This window comes from Hesperophylax consimilis, chromosome 12, assembly GCF_061612785.1.
Source record: "Hesperophylax consimilis isolate HC1 chromosome 12, BYU_Hcon_1.0, whole genome shotgun sequence".
NCBI classification, from domain to species: domain Eukaryota; kingdom Metazoa; phylum Arthropoda; class Insecta; order Trichoptera; family Limnephilidae; genus Hesperophylax; species Hesperophylax consimilis.
In genome coordinates this window covers 19833951-19842596 of record NC_142847.1, presented here as the reverse complement: position 1 = coordinate 19842596, position 8646 = coordinate 19833951, and the positions used below count along the sequence as shown (strand labels likewise).

The window sequence follows — 8646 nt, the reverse complement described above, 5'->3', positions numbered from 1 at the left end:
CTGGACTTACCTCGTAATTTTATCAGATCGCAGAAAAATCTGTGATCTATTAATATTATATAAAATAATTCACTCGGTCCTGGATACCCCTGATTTAATAGAACTAATACGATTTCATTGCCCTGGTCGCGCTAACAATAGACGGACTCTACCGTTCTACTATAATAACACACATACATTATCACATTATTACTCACCAATCAGTCGATTACACATTTTGGGAAATGAACATGCTAACATCGGCGACATTTATTTCTTAAAATTAGCGCAATATAAACATGCACTCAAAAATTATTTTTCCATAATTTAACTTTATATACGCAATATGGACATGTAGAAATGAAATGATAATATTTCTCATTGTTCTTTATTGTTATTTTTGGTTGTGATACACAAAATAATTGTATGTTATTTTTAAGTTTAAAACTACTATTATGTAATGATATTATTTTTCTTACTTTTGTACTCTATTATATGTTTATTTATAAAAGGCAGTATAGCCGTTTATGTATTTAAAATAAAAATAAAATAAAATAATTACTCTCCCATACAAGCAATTCAACTTTTTTTATCTAAAAAATACCCTAAAACGTTGGGATTTCGAAAAGAGTTTGCAGTTTTTTTGAATAACCCCCCGAAGTGTATATTTTTTATATTTTCACTATGCTTCAATTCTCACGTCGGTAAGTGTCTGCGAGTAATTTAATTTTTTATTTACTTTATACAATATGCAATAGTTACAAGCTACCCATCTCAATTGAGAAATTCAATTCTCGTGTTTGACATGGGGAGTAGAGCTATTATTTTTTTTATTTAAATTGTATTTCGAAAGTAAATGTAAGAGGATGTGTTCTAATTTAATGAAACTTTACTTGATTACAATAAATCATTATCTTAATTTGAATACTTTACCTGCATTTTAAAATGTTCATAATTCGTTTGTTCTTTTAGTTTGACTTTGTCATTAGAAAGATAATAAATTATTGTACTATTGTATAGACGAGAAAATGATAATGCAAATATTGTTCGGGTAGTAATTCATGGTTGTTAAGTGGTTTCATAAGACCCTTGCCACCCAATGGTTCCGGAATGTGTCGGCGATTGCACTAAAATGTATTATACCAATTGTTTTCTCGTTAATTGTGTTTCGTTAGTTGTAGAACATATAAGCTTATGCAATAGTTTCAAATTAAGGTAAATGTCGTTTTTTTCATTCTGTCGTCATTCATTTTGTTGTCGGTTATTATTCCAAGGTGTTTTATATTTAACACAATCAGTTGAGCAATTACCAGTTTTCGTGGTGAATCGTTTTATTAGTTGTGTTTTCAGCTGGATTTTCTTGAAGAGTAAAGGTAGTAACGATTTTTTCTGCGTTTAATGACAGTAGATGGTCAATAAACCAGTTTTTAAAAACCTCTGTATCACTGGTCCATCACTCTGTGTGATTTTCTGCATTTTTGAGCTCATTTCATGTACTTTTCTCAAATATTATTTCGGTTTCATCTGCGAAAGATATATGTGTACTTTATATTGCAAGATTAAATATTTATTTACATATAATTAAGAACGAAAGTGAGGCCAAGAAATTTCGCAAGGGGATTCCGAATTATCAAGTCTTAACTTTGCTTAGTGAGTTATTAATATCTCTGAGTCAAATAACTTTGTAACCAACATCAAAACATACTGACAATGCCAATACCGGTAAATTTGAGTATCAATTTTGAATGTGAAATATTATCACTTTACGCAAAATAATAAAAATACCTATGCACTTAATTTCGAATGCAGAATACCTCTGAATAACTATTACCTAACTATACAGCGAAAACCTGATTGTAAGATAACTCCAACAGCAAAAATTCTTCAGCAAAGAGTTCCCCTCATAAAATATGAATAACTTTATCAGTCTAGAATTAGAGGCGAATGAAACTATTTTAAGTTGACAATATCATTTTTTTTCTTTTAATTTGATTAACTTTAAACAAAAAAATATGAAAAATAGGCTTCTACGAATCACAACAACAATAAATAGCACAAACACATTGACAACATCATTTCCACCATGAGTGAGGCTCAAAGTTTTTTTTTCCACATTAAAAAATGTTGTTATGTTGTTTATTAAATACTATTTAACATTAAAAAATATAACAACTAAAAATAAAGTTTTATTTTTTCACAATAATATTATGTCGTTACGTTGTTCATTCCATATTATTTAACGTTAAAACAATGTTTTATTCACTATTTTTATTAACAGATCGTTGATCATTTTTTTGGTTTAGCTGAGGATTGAATCTTCCTCCCCATGGAATGGAGGCAACTGCGCTTACAACTGAGACAAATCCAAAATGGGTAGGACCGACATTTATTTCGTATATTAACTACTGTGATGTCATTCCATTTCAGAGAAATGCGTATATGGCCGCGTGTGGATACTTGATGTATGAATGCATTGTCATCGACAACGAGTCTATCGGCCGAGTTTCAGGACGATTAGACGTCAGGAAGTGCGTTTATTTCCACATCCAAGATTTCACTTCATTCAATAAAACGATAGTTCAATGAATGCAATCCAAGAGGATGACACCTGCAACCAAATGACATACAGCGATTAGTGCTACTAAACTTGTGGGTTTGTAACTCGTACAAGATTTAGATCTTTTTAAATCATCAGACATCACTAAAAACATTACATCTGAACAACATAATTTCTCTATACCTTCAATGAATACTTTGAACACAATTAAACACTAATAGACTAAACTTTGTGAATCTTCCGACATCCACTTCATCTTCTTTTCCTTATCCTCTCTGTGTTTCTTCTGTATATTTACACATTTATATTTTACACCTTTCAAGATTGATCCTATATGTACGGTGTAAAGATAAGGGAACTATGTCGCCACTCTGTTGGGCAGTGTTTTGAGGCGGATTAAGATAGGGCATGAAGGAAGGGGAAATTATCCTACATCTTACAACCGTGAAAACCATAACCATAACATATATATAACTATAAGAAAAGGAATGTACCTATACACTGTGTACTTTACATTTTATGTTTGTACAATAATTTTTTTTTTTGATTTTGCATCACAATGTCAAGAGAAGGTGTAAACAATCCTTTTTTATCCGTCCAGTACATCCAAAATTTCGTGTTTATATAACCATAATAATTATTATTCGTCTGTATATGATGAATTTCTACAACATTCAAAATACTTTTGTCTGTCCTCTGCAAGTTCCACGCCCCACTGGTGTACATGAGAGCTGGAATCAGAACTCCATTGTAGACTGTTAAACAACTCCATTCAATTGCAAAAGTATTTATTTTCAAAACATGTTATAAAAAAGACACATGTAATTGTAATGTATCTACATTAGTTAATTTGAATATCCGTAAGGAAGCATTACAAAATCATTAATCGGGAGGGGGGGTTCGTCAAGCTGTTCCGTTAAACCACAGGAACAACAGAGACTGCCGAGGGCTGGTTCTTGATCACCGTCTTGTCGGTAAACGTCACAATGACCTCTGTAACCTTCATGTTAGGGGTCAGGAAGTTGGCGAGGGTATCAACTTCTGCTCCTCCAATACGATCAAACGGATAACCCATGGCCTGCTTATCAGGGTACTTTCGGTCCTGAATACCGCAATAACTGTCTGCGTCGCTGCAAGCTCCAATAATATCTTGTACAATCTTGTCATTCTCGTAGTCGGATACCATGGCGAACAAGTCAAAAACCATGCCCTTTGTAGTTCCTTTTGGAATCAGCATATGCTGAGGCCAGCCACACCCGCAAAAGTTGAAACCGGTTTGACCAGGTTCCTCATCCATTGGACGCCCTGCATCTACGTTTCGGAAAGTCCTCTCGTAAGGAATGGTCACAGAAGAATCTAATGAGCTTCTCTTGATAACATTATCACCTTGCTTAAGGGTTACTTTAAATCTGTCCAATTCAATCATGAGATTTTTCTGCTCATTATATTTCATCACCTCACCCTTGTCGTTCAAGCGTGGAGCCATAAAGAGACGTAAAGTTCCGAAGATTCTCTTCGGCGTTGCATTATTAACCTTAACTTCAAACTTGAACTCCTCATGCTGAAGATGAGTAAAGCGAACAAATACTGGACCGCGAGGGGCGAAGTCTATTCCACGGGATAAATCAACATCACTCTGTTGCCAGAATGTAAAGAAATTATTGGGAGGTTTGGAATCAACGGTTATTTGTAACTCTGTTACCCTGACGCCCGTGTAGTCCAACTGAGCCTTAGTATATTTGGGAAGCATGTTCTTGTGTCGTAAGAATATGTCGTTAATGTGGTTATGCCAACAGTAGAAGAAAGGATCTCTCATAGACGTTGCAGGAACTGACATAACTGACAATGATTCCAAAAATCTGTTGTCTGGATCGTGACACGCCCCTGCTATAACATGTCCCAAGTTGTGCAGACTTCCGTAAAACCTGATATTAGGTGAAAGCATTGAAGCTTCAACCATGTCACCTAAAATGTCAATTCCCTTTTCCTCGGTGAGGGGTAATTGTTTTCCTTGTCTGTCTACGGCAAAACCTTTAGTAACAGCCTCATTAATATTCTTTGTCCACAATTCGAGGTCCGAAATCCTAAAAGTGCGCCCGGTTGTACGACTGACATCACTCAGCGAGGTATTAGCTTGTCTGGATGGCCATGCCCGGCTCGCAACCAGAACTTGCAGCTTAGGGAAATATCCTTCGACAATGGGTTCGCGGAAATTATTGAAGCTTTTGACCTGAAGCATGTTATTGCTGAAACGCTCTGCGTTGTACCTTGCCAAAACCTGTTGGTGCATATAATAAAACAATTCACCCCTTCTGTCCTTGGCAACAATGGAAAGATCGGAAGCAGCGAATGGATAAACCAAATGCCAATGCCAGTGATGAAGATTAATGCCAAGGTCTTCACGGAAGTACGCAATAGCCTGTTCCGGTTCCTTAGCCGATGCTGTAAATTCTCTCGGAATAACAATTGGCTCTCGTACTACCTTTGGTACCATCACTGCTTCCTGGCGAATCAATTTAAACATGGTGCCATCAACAAATGTTCCTGGAAAACACTGCAAAAAATTGGGAAGTGAAACTTCCTTCGTGTCTGGCCTGTGCAGTAGTGTAACTGAGAGACAGTAGTTGAATAAGTATGGATTAAGTCTGTCGTGGCAGTAAGCAGCAGTAGCTATCAAATCTTGGACGGTCTTCGCAGCCATGAAAATATCAATTAGCTTTCCAGCGATGTTTCTGTGATCAGGGATGAACAAGCTGAAGGTATCATTCCTCCCTAATTGCAAGGGAATGGTCAAATCTGGAACACTGATATTTCCTATCGGAATATTCGTTCTTCCAGGTTGGGCAAATCGATCCATGATTTTTTCTTTTATGATCCGCACTCGTTCATTAAGATATCCATCGGGTACGTCGAATACGCAGGAGGCATTGTCACCTCTCGGCATGATGATGGGCTCAGTTGGCCTCTCGAACATCAGTTGCAGTATTGCACCCGGGGGAGTAGGAGTAGTTGGAGTGACGGGGGCGGTAGAAGGCTTTGGGGCATTAGGAGAGGTAGGAGTCGTAGGGCCTGTTGGAGCCTTTGTAGGGGTGGGCGTTGTTGGCTTCTTTGGAGGGATAGGGGTTGTTGGTGCGTTTGAAGGATAAGATGTTGTTGGGGCCGTCGGGGCCGTTGGGGCCGTAGGTTTGGTAGGAGTAGTTGGCATCTTGACAAGATATAACTTCCAAGCAGTTGTAGAACTGATCCAATATCTGAACTGAATAAAAACACTTGTAGAATGTAGTATTTATATTCTGCCAACCGCGCCCAAAGCGTTAGTGTCTTGTGCAATTATTTACATTCCTGTGTGTATTTATGCCACACGTAAGTTGTAAACAAGAACACGACCCAACGATCGGATTATTTTTCGGGCGTTGCGGTGTAATACGCAAAAATAATATACATCAATGATAGGGTATCAGTTGTCACACTTACAATGGAGGCATCGCCATTTTCTTTCATTCTTAGGTAATATTTTTTAGTGATATATTTATTCAGGAAAATAATATTATGTATTGTTTTAGCATTTTCAGGTATCTTAACTACTTAGATAGTCAAGCTGTGTTAAATGAGACAACCTCTTCATTCTACTCAACTGAAATTTCTAGTCCCAAATAACTATTTTCAGTACGAAACATCACCTGCATTATGAAGTTCAAATTTTAGTATTTATGAGCGCATATTTATATTCCACTTGTATTACATGCTTATTGACATCGATACAGGTGTTCTTAATTGAGAAAAAAAATGCAATTAACCATGTAGAGGTTTTTTCTTAATTGCAAATATTGTGAAAAGATCATTCTTACAAACCAAAGTTGAGATGCTCTACCTACTTGCAAACAAAAACCATAACAAAAAAGTGAACTTCAATATTCGTACGTGGTCCATTTTTCGAATTGAACCCGTTTTTTTTTGTCTCTGTGGTTTTTCGAATTTAGATGCAACTGTTATCTTGATGCAACTTTTATCAGTGTATATTTAAAATCACGCTTATTTTCAAATCAAAAAATAATTTGGCAAACCACAAACGTTTCACCGCCAAACAAATAAGATGCGAAAATATTTTCTTCCATCGACGTTATTTTTACTGTTTTATGTGAGACCACAAAACAAAGCTAACGGCCCAAAGCCAGTGTGACTGTGTTACCTTCAATTAGGGTAATGCTGACAGACTGAAAAAAGCGGGGCGGGGAAGAAGATGGGGATATAAATGGTAATTATGAAAATACCTGACTATTCAGAACTAGTCACTAAACATTGCAAAAGCCAATTAAGCAACCTTTCGATTTAGAATTGTGGTCTATCGATTATATGCAGGGTATCAGGTATAGTGAACAAACTTCTCGAGGTGATTCTATTATGATGGTAGATGTAAAAAAAGGTAAATAAGTTTTCCGACATTCCATTGTTTTTTTCCCATACAGAAATATTTTTCCAAAGAATAATATTATTTTTTCGTACAATTTTTTTCCCTAAAAACTTCCTTAAAACGTTGGAATTTCGAATAAATTAATTTTTTTTTTTTACTTGTATAATCACGTTAAATCACCTCCCGAAGTTAGTGTACTTTACTCTTTGTATGTATCTTTCAAAACGAGGTACAAATGCATTTCAAACAATTTTATTTGACTTACACATAAATTAACCCATACCGTCTTTAACTATAGTACTATACTTCCTTCGAAAAACCGTCCGTCGAATTCCTTCCCGTTAGTTTATACTTTGAAACATTTGAAGAACATACAATTTTATGCATGTTCCTGCTAAGTTTTAATTTAGTACAGTATTTTTTTTATTTAGTACATATTAGAAAATTACATACGGGAATGTCCAACTACAAATATTTTTCTTCCGTTTCGGGACATTCAAATACTCTTAACTTCTGAAAAAACGTACCAGGTAGGTACTTGAATTTAAAAAAATATATTTCTCGAAGAGAGTTTATTCTCTTCAGCAACACCTCTGCCATAAGTGACCCCATGTTGTTCGCTACGTTTGGTGGGTTCATTGGGTGATGTGTGTTCAGGATGCGCCTTCCCACAGATCGGGAGGGGCTGGTTTGGTGAGACCCTTTGACACACAGACTTCACAGAACACCCTATCCTTCATGATGGCTTTTAGCCATCATGACGGGAAATAAGTTTGTTTCGAGATTACATAAAAATAAATAACTTTTTATCATTCATTGTAGGCAGAATATATGTGCGAAATTCGAGCAATAGCTAACACCACTTTAAAACAGTATGAAATAGCTCTACTTTTTATGATTCCTCTATTATCGGAGACTGACAATCAACCAAGCAATCTTTAAAGAACATCTCAACAGCGCTAAACATGGGTAATGTAGCGATCACACGAGGATAGTAAAATACTGCTTTATCCCAGCTCCGGACCCACTGTCCTAGTGTGAACAGCAGTTTGGATGATAGGACAATGAACCAAGACACTGTCCCAGAGACATACGGGCTAAGATTGTCTTACCCCCACCACCACGCCTGGCTGCACTGTCCGCGAGTAAACGCGTTTAAACAAGACAGTAGGACAATAGCCAGTCCAGGTTTATTTATGAGTCAGTCGCTCCAGGCGTACGTATCTCGGCTCTCAGCGCTCGGATCGCATATTTTGGCTTTAAAATGTCGTGTATATGGAACACTACTATACAACTTGGTATAAAATATAACCGATAGAAATTTAATATGTTTCGTGAACTAACTCGAAGCGCACATTGTCGTGCGCCGTTTTGACAGCATTCTGCGTTTGTAGTACGATAGAATTGTTGTATTGAACCATTGTCCTGCCATGCGCGGTCGAGGCTGTTCAGGGAACAGAGACAAGACACTATTGTATTGTCTTCTGTAAGGTCCTCATGTGATCCCGACATTAGTCATGAAAGTTCGAAGCTATGAGGAGTTTAAATTATATCCCTCTATTTTGTTTTTCATGAAGCTTCCCTTTGACCGGGTAGGTAGCCGGTGTCCTTGAATTTAGTGTTTGCGATATTGCTAAAATTTGGCAGATTTCTTTATTTTTTGTAATATAATTTATGTAGCAACTTTGACAAATCAATA

At 36.4% G+C, this 8646-nt stretch overlaps 1 pseudogene; it reads right to left on the bottom strand.

Moving 5' to 3' along the window:
* Positions 1-3175: 3175 nt before the first annotated feature.
* On the bottom strand, positions 3176-5805 carry LOC149419306 (phenoloxidase 2 pseudogene; annotated as a pseudogene).
* Positions 5806-8646: the final 2841 nt, after the last annotated feature.